The sequence below is a fragment of the Cryptomeria japonica genome, chromosome 5 (assembly GCF_030272615.1).
Source record: "Cryptomeria japonica chromosome 5, Sugi_1.0, whole genome shotgun sequence".
In the NCBI taxonomy this organism is placed as follows: Eukaryota; Viridiplantae; Streptophyta; class Pinopsida; order Cupressales; family Cupressaceae; genus Cryptomeria; species Cryptomeria japonica.
This window is the reverse complement of record NC_081409.1, coordinates 334,350,963-334,359,151: the sequence shown is the minus strand read 5'-3', so window position 1 is coordinate 334,359,151 and position 8,189 is coordinate 334,350,963.

The window sequence follows — 8,189 nt, the reverse complement described above, 5'->3', positions numbered from 1 at the left end:
CCAATAAAGCCCTGCACAGTCAAAATGTCTCTGTTTTGGCTACAGGGGAGAGAATAGCGAGCAATGCACAGAGTGATTGATACTTTTTGTAAATGCCCCTTGTTTTATTCTGTGGTTCTTTGTTTCCTGGTTCAGCACAAACGTTCTGTTTCAACGCCATCTTCTGCAAATTAGTATTTTACTGCTGCTGTTAACCATGGATTTGTTACGCCTGGCACAGTGAGCTTACAAATATCTTTATACATTTGTTCATCTTCTGTAATAAATTTCTTTTTAGAATAAATAGGAGGGGTCTCCTCTTTCAATTGTATGAAGGTACATGAATTCCAGTACTTGTTCTAAAATTAAATAAAATAAATTTTAATTAACGTGGAGAAAGATTTTACAACGATACTATGGAAGAGTATCAGTTATGGTTCATGTTTTAATAATGGTGTCTTCTAATTATTAACTTTTAAAAATCAAAAAACAACTAATTAAAAGTTTATTAATATATTTTACATATATCGCTCATTTTTTAGCATTTTTGGACAATTATTGGTCCATTTGTTCACCTTTATGGGTACCCATAGCTTGTGCATAAGTATTGGCAATTTTAAGTGCACGGTTATTGGGGCATCTTTAAGCAGGAATAGAGCGACACTTTGAAATGTGTTCTTTTTTACCTTTGTGTGCATAACAGATCACATAGCATGCATTAGTACTACCCAGAAGCCAAAACAACAACTGTAAGCAGTTAAGTTGCATGCAAGACAACAACAAAAAAAATCGTTTGAATCCAATGTAACATTTAGAATATGTGGGTGTGCGAAGTTAGCTATAACGACTACTGGTACGCTTCCCCTAAAGGATGGAGTGTAATGGCATGAGTGTGTGAACAAGAACTATTATCCATTACTTTAAATTTGACAATTTTTTATATACCGAAATATTCATATATAATAATAAGCATAGTATTTCCTTAAATAAAATTTATGTCTCCATGCATGTATTTTAAGATATCTATACTAGTTTTAAAAATATAAATAATAAGATTCAACTCTCTTTATATGTGAGAATTTGAAATTCAAAATATTATTCATGAACTGGCTATTTATAGGGTAGGAGGTATGGCTCGATTGGCAAGCTTCTTGTGGTAGGCACAAAATCATGAGGTCTAGTCCCCCCCACCCCAACTCATGTAGAATCAAAGGGCATGTCGAGCCAATTCCATTGATTACATTATAAAAAGTTTACCCAATGCACTATAGGTTATAAGGGGGGCCTACCTAATTCCAATAGTATAAAAAAATGTTGGCTATTTATATTTTCATGGGAAGAAAACACACTAGGAATTGAAAAATGGGAAGATGTTAGGAAAGTGTTGTGTTTAGTTGTTTTGTTGAAAGTAGAGTTGTCAATGTAGAGGATTTAGTTTTGCAATGTACCAATAATTAGATATTGAGGTTTCGAAAATGTGTATGAGTTGGTCATTATGTGACTTTTCTACTTCAAAGCTCTATATTTGTCCATGATAGAATTGTGTTTGTAATATCGTCTAAGCATGATGTATGAAAAACACTCTCATCCTTTCTTAAGTTCTTCTTTAATGATCATTAAGCTTTAGAGAATTAAAAAAGAAAATCACTCCCCTTTATTAAGGATGGCTCCCAAGTGGCCATTGGGTGGTGTTGATGGTGGAGCATTTGAAGGCGGTTCTTTGGGTGTAGATTGGGTAGCTATTTCTTTTTAACAATTAGTGACTTCATTGTATACTATGACAATGATATCTAAGGTTGGAGGTCTATATTGGTCATACTTATTGGTGACTAAGAAGTCTAGCCATAGAGTCAAGGCCCAAGGACATAAGACCTTAAGCACTTTAATTGTTGTATACTTAGTGATAAGCATTATGAATGCAATGTTTATGCACTATATCATTTTTATTTTAAAAAATGTTGATAAATGTATACCTTGTATTGTATGCTATGAAGTTTTACAACTCTCTTGAATAATTAGTTTTTTTATGAATGCTCATAACATTAAAAGTAGGTAAATTTTTATGTCAAATTAGGGTTTTTTCTACCTTTTGGATGTAATAATGAGGTTGTTTTGGCTTTAAAATGTCTCATTTGAATTTTTTTCACTAGATCCAAGTTTTAAACTTGTATTTACTATAATGTCATATAATCTCCAAAATGAATGAAAAAATACAATCCTAACTTTCTTGAGCCTCCCAAATACATTGGAATAGCTAAAAATGTTGCTAGTACAACTAGAAGATTTGTAGTCACCTATATCCCATAAAAACACACATGCAATTCACAAGAGATTTTAATAGATCTTCATAATTCTTTTCTGCTCATTGAAATCATTAAAAAATGTGGAGACCTCCATATTATTAAAATATTAAATTACATAATTACAATGAATTTCATAAATTCCCATAATTTCCTCGAAAGACAAGATAGAAGTTTTAAAAAAATTATCAAGTTTATAATTTAAATTTTTTCTCCTTACTCGAGACTTAGTACAATATGTGACCAATCAACTCAAGTACAAACACAATTACAAGCAAGTGACCATGTGGTCGAAAAATTAATGTATATGCATATGTTCAATGGTTGAACTACAATTACATAAATAATCATCATAAATAAAACAAATTGTCTCCAGTAAGTCGTGGACTACCCTCCATCTACCCCTGTGAGATGAACATGTGGCCCAAGAGCTTTAAGCCACCCAACCATGAAGCATCTGCTTCCCTAATGCTCAATGAGCTCTCAACCCTTGCACAAGGCCCCTAGCAAACTAGAATCAACAGGTCGGATGGGATCTGGTGCTACATGAATACATCTAACTGCATATCACTTATGACTATGCAATTCCTATATTCATGATATGGCAGGAGGTAAGAAAGAAAAAACAATAGTAATTGTTGTAATTACTTTGGCCAAATATTTTGCCGACTACCGTCAGGTAAACCAGGTGTCGATGTTTACCCTCCCCTGTTGTTCCATATTCGGCACCCGCCCTTTACTATATGTACCTTATGATTTAAATGGAATTCACCCCTTGGATTAAAAAAAAAAACTCAATTATGATCTAATCATAAATGTGACGGGATGGGCGTAATGCCTAGGTCACACAATTAAATGTGACGGGATGGGCGTAATGCCTAGGTCACATAATTAAATGTGATGGGATGGGTGTAATGCCTAGGTCACATAATTAAATGTGAAGGGATGGGTGTAATGCCTAGGTTGCACAATTAAATGGTGACGAGATGGGCCTAGGTCACATGATTTAGCTAGATGGGTAAGATCTCTAACTCAAATTATTTCATAGATTGATTGCAACTTGTTCTATTTCTTTATTATTATTAGCTCTTATTACTAGGATATGGGTATTGCATTATGTTTCTTGTGAGTAGGCAATCATAGCCTTAGACTATCACTTTTGTGATCATTGTGTGAAAAGTTCATGACTACCTTTTGGCCTACAAGTTAACACTGTATAAAATGTTTTTGAGGCCTTTCATCCAGCTTGTGCATATCCTTTTATAGTTGGCAATTGCGAATCCATTAAATTGTAAATAAGGATAGCCTCTTAAGACATGTGTCTAACATTATTTCTATTTACCTTTGAAATACTTGGATTGACAAATAGAATATAATCAGATGTAGGAATTTTGTAAATATGTGTTTAGAATTATTATATTACACTGGTTCTCTATCAATTATTCTCTAAGGTTAATATGATTTGTTTTGCTTAAATGTCTATCTATTTCGAACTATTAGCACATAGATGTCTATTGGTTGCACATTGTGATTTTTACATGATTTTTATTATTTCAATAGAGAAATACCTTATTGTTTTAGCATGTGTACCAAGACATTGGGACGATGTCTCTTCCTAGTGGGGAAGGATGTCACAACCCGATTTTTAATAAAATTAATTATTATTAAATAATTAGATATGGATATTTCGAATACAATTATTTAATCGGATTTTTTATTTTTATGGAAGGACTTGGTATATTTAGGTATTTTGATTTTGACAATGAAATAATGGAAATACTATGTTTCAAATTGAGATGCAAACGTAATAATTTTACAATTAAATTTTAAGATAGAAATTATGATTCATATATGTAATTAGGGAAGTAAATTGTTATTTACATTCACTGATAATCGAGTGTTTTTGTGAGTCAGATTTTGTGCAGGTTCTTGAAGACGAACATGTGGTTGAGGTCTACGAGGTCTCCTAGCTTAATGGCAACGATAGTTGAGATGGGATCTGCACACACTCACACGTAGATTATCATGAATGCATATTTTTAATGAAATTGCTAGATTTAGTAAAATAATTTGATTATGTGAATTAGTGGGATTGATAGAAGTAATATATATTAATGATCCTCTTATTAAATTTTGGAAGTGAAGTAAATACTCCTCTAACTTATTTTAAAAAACAATTAAAAGTAAATTAAATGTTATCTTTGCATGATTGTAACTCGTAGAGTTTGATAAAAGAAAAAATTTCAAAGAAGTATTTGATTGGGACTATAAATTAATGAACCTCAATTAAATTAAATTAAATCATTTTTTCGTTAATTATAATTACAATTATTTGTTAATGTTATAAATAGTGGATTAAATATTAAATCTATACACATTCTTATTTTACCCTATGTTTGAACATGAGATAGTTAACTTAGCTGTTAAGCATGATTTTTTTTTACTAAAAGTAGTTACTTCTATTCTATAATTGAAAATGCCATTATCATAAAATAATTAATACACAACTTCTTGTTTTAGTTTATTTTCACTAAAATGAATGCACGTGTGTGAGAAGAAAAAGGATTTGGAGATAAATATATTTAATTGAGGTTCATTAATGTATAGTTCCAATCAAATACTCCTTTGAAATTTTTTCTTTTATCAAACTCTACGAGTTACAATCATGCAAAGGTAACATTTAATTTACTTTTATTTATTTTTGTTTTTTTAAATAAGTTAGAGGAGTACTTACTTCACTTCCAAAATTTAATAAGAGGATCATTAATATATATTACTTCTATCAATACCACTAATTCACATAATCAAATTATTTTACTAAATCTAGCAATTTCATTAAAAATATGCACTCATGATAATCTACATGTGAGTGTGTGCAGATCCTATCTCAATTGTTGTTGCCATTAAGCTAGGAGACCTCTACCTCAACCACATGCTCATCTTTGAGAACTTGCACAAGCTCGGACTCACAAAAACACTCGATTATCAATGAATGTAAATAACAATACATCTCTAATTGCATATAGGCATCATAATTTCTTTCTTAAAATTTAATTAAAAAATTATTACATTTGCATCTCAATTTGAAACATAGTATTTCCATTCTTCCATTGGCAAAATCAAAATAACTGAATATACCAAGTCCTTCCATAAAAACCAAAAGTTTGATTAAATAATTTTATTCTAAATATTAAACCATGTCTAACTATTTAATAATATTAAATTTATTAAAAATCGGGTTCAGACAAAAAACATAAAAGAAGAGCATGAAAATAATTTAAAAGAGCATTAAAAATGCACTAATATCTTAATCAAGAACTCTAAAACTCTAAATTCTTAAAACCAATGCTCTGGTACTATATTAGAAATCTGAAACAAATGCATAACCCAAGAAAATTTTAAGAGTGAAATAAGTTATGAAATTGCAAACAATACACAAATATAGACTAAATATTCTGAGAGAAGTGGAAAATATTAAGATTACAAGATTGCATAAAGTGCTCACAAAGAGAATTTACAAAAAGTGTGAAAAAAAAGCTAGCTAGTGATTTTTTATAAACTCAAGGAGAAGGTAGAGGTGGTAAGTCCAACCAATAGGAATTGACTATTGGGTAAGTGCACAAAGATGGTGGTCAAAAAGGGGGGTATAAGTGGACACTTTTTTTTTTCTGAAATCAGGTGAACCTGAACTTGGAGGCAAAATTTGAAAGTCATCCACTCAAGATATGAAGATAATCAAAGAACAAATATTGTAGTACTCTGAATCTACTTTCCAAACTACTAAAAAATTTCAAAACTGGATAAGATTAAGGGGGTCAAATCATTCGCGCACGAAAAACTGACCCTGATTTTTTATGAAAAACATAACATAGTGTCTGACATGCGCATCAAAAAAGTCATAGTTAGATTTAGTATTTTGACAAATCCTTCTGCAAAAAGATAGTTACGAGTGAGCACTAGAAGATGTGTAATTTTTTGTAATTTTTTGTGTACTTTTTTTTTAATGATTTTTCCAATCAAGCACATCCTGAAAATTAGGTACCTGTTCGTGCGTGAAGCATAAGTTGCACTAAACAAATCGAAAATACAAAAAAAAATTTAAATTGTAAAGAATCAAGTGCACTACAAGAATATATGAATTTTTTTAAATTTGGATAAGTATATCAAAAGTTATTCAAAAAATGGTGCACCTATGTCTGTGAGAACTATGGAGACACTGGTAAAAGAAATTCAATAATAATACATTATTGTTGTTCAAATTGAAAAAAAATTATATGGTTAGAAAACTCAAAAGATGGGTGAAAATATGGTGGCAATTTTAGAAATACCCACTTGATGAAGTGTAAACCTGATGATGACAAAGTCGATAAACCAAGTTGATAAAATAAAACACGTCAAAAATGAGAGAAATGGAGGGAAATCAAACTTCCAAACCGTAGCTTTGTCATCCAGGCCTATTTCCAAGCCTAAACAGTCAAAAGCGCGTACGGGGTACTATAAGTTTAAAAAGCGCGTACGGGGTACTTATGGTGTAAGCAGTGCATACGCGCTTGTTTTTCTATAAACAGCGCATACACACTATTGTATAATATGATATTCTATATATAATATGTGTATGTACATATAATATGTGTATAATATGATATTGTATATAATATGTGTATATATATATATAATATATAATATATTAAATATATATATACACATGTAAGTGTATTGTCTCCCCCTCTCAAACGCATACAAGGTTCCTCTCTCTCTCTCTCTCTCTCTCTCTCTCTCTCTCTCTCTCTCTTTCTCCCCTTCTCCCTTCCTCCATACCCCATCCCTCTCTCTCTCCCTCGCTCTCTCCCCTTCTCCCTTCCTCCATACCCCATCCCTCCCTCTCTCCCCTTATCCCTTCCTCCATACCCCATCCCTCTCTCTCTCACTCTCTCCCCGTCTCCCTTCCTCCATACCCCATCCCTCTTTCTCTTCTTCTCTCCCTCCCTCCCTCCATACCCCACTACAACAGTGTCTGCACTTCTATAGAAGTAAGTGAATTTATTTCTTGTCTGCAACTTCCTCTTTGATTTTTATCATGTATGCTCTCCTAAGAAAATTGACTGATGGATTTGTGTGTGTATATTGAATAGGAGGAATAGGGTTTGAAATTGAACCACAGGTGTATTACCATGATAAACAAGGAAACCTACAACAATATTCTTCTTGAATGTGTTTTCAATGAGCATAGCAGATGTGGATAATAGTGTCAACAAAGCAACATGATGAGTCAAAGTACCTACAATATGTTTTTCAGAAGGAAACAACAGGTAGGAAGAGAAAGAGGGAGAGTAACACATATGATGTCCTGTAGAATGATAGTGGTGGGTATCGCAGGAGTTCTCATGTTGTTACACAACGTCTGTCACCTAAAGAAATTAAAGTTTGTTGTATGCATGGCAGTGGTAGTATATGATGATCATCATTTGTCAAACAGCTTGGAACGGTACATACCAATGAGAGAAATCAAGTGTGTAATTCCTATAGTCACAATCGAGATTAGTCTTATAACCTTGCAAATTTAATAGCATCATATGTTTTAGAACTTAGGCAGTAGTCTTAGGGTTAGGTCAAGCTCTTACACTTGCTTTTTAGTGAAGCCTCGTTGTTTGTTCGCTTGGAGTCTCGTTGTATGATGTTCTATTCGTAACTTTAAATTTAATATATCAATTTATTAGCCCACCATATGACCCCTTAGGTGTCATTAGAGGTCATATTGTTTCCTAAGAGGTCATATGGTGTCCTATGACCCCTTAAGACCCCTCGGGACACCAATGACCCACAACAACACCATATGGTGTTCTAAAGGGTCCTATGGTGTTCTATGACCCCTTGGGACACCATTTGGTGTCGTTATAGGTCCTATGGTGT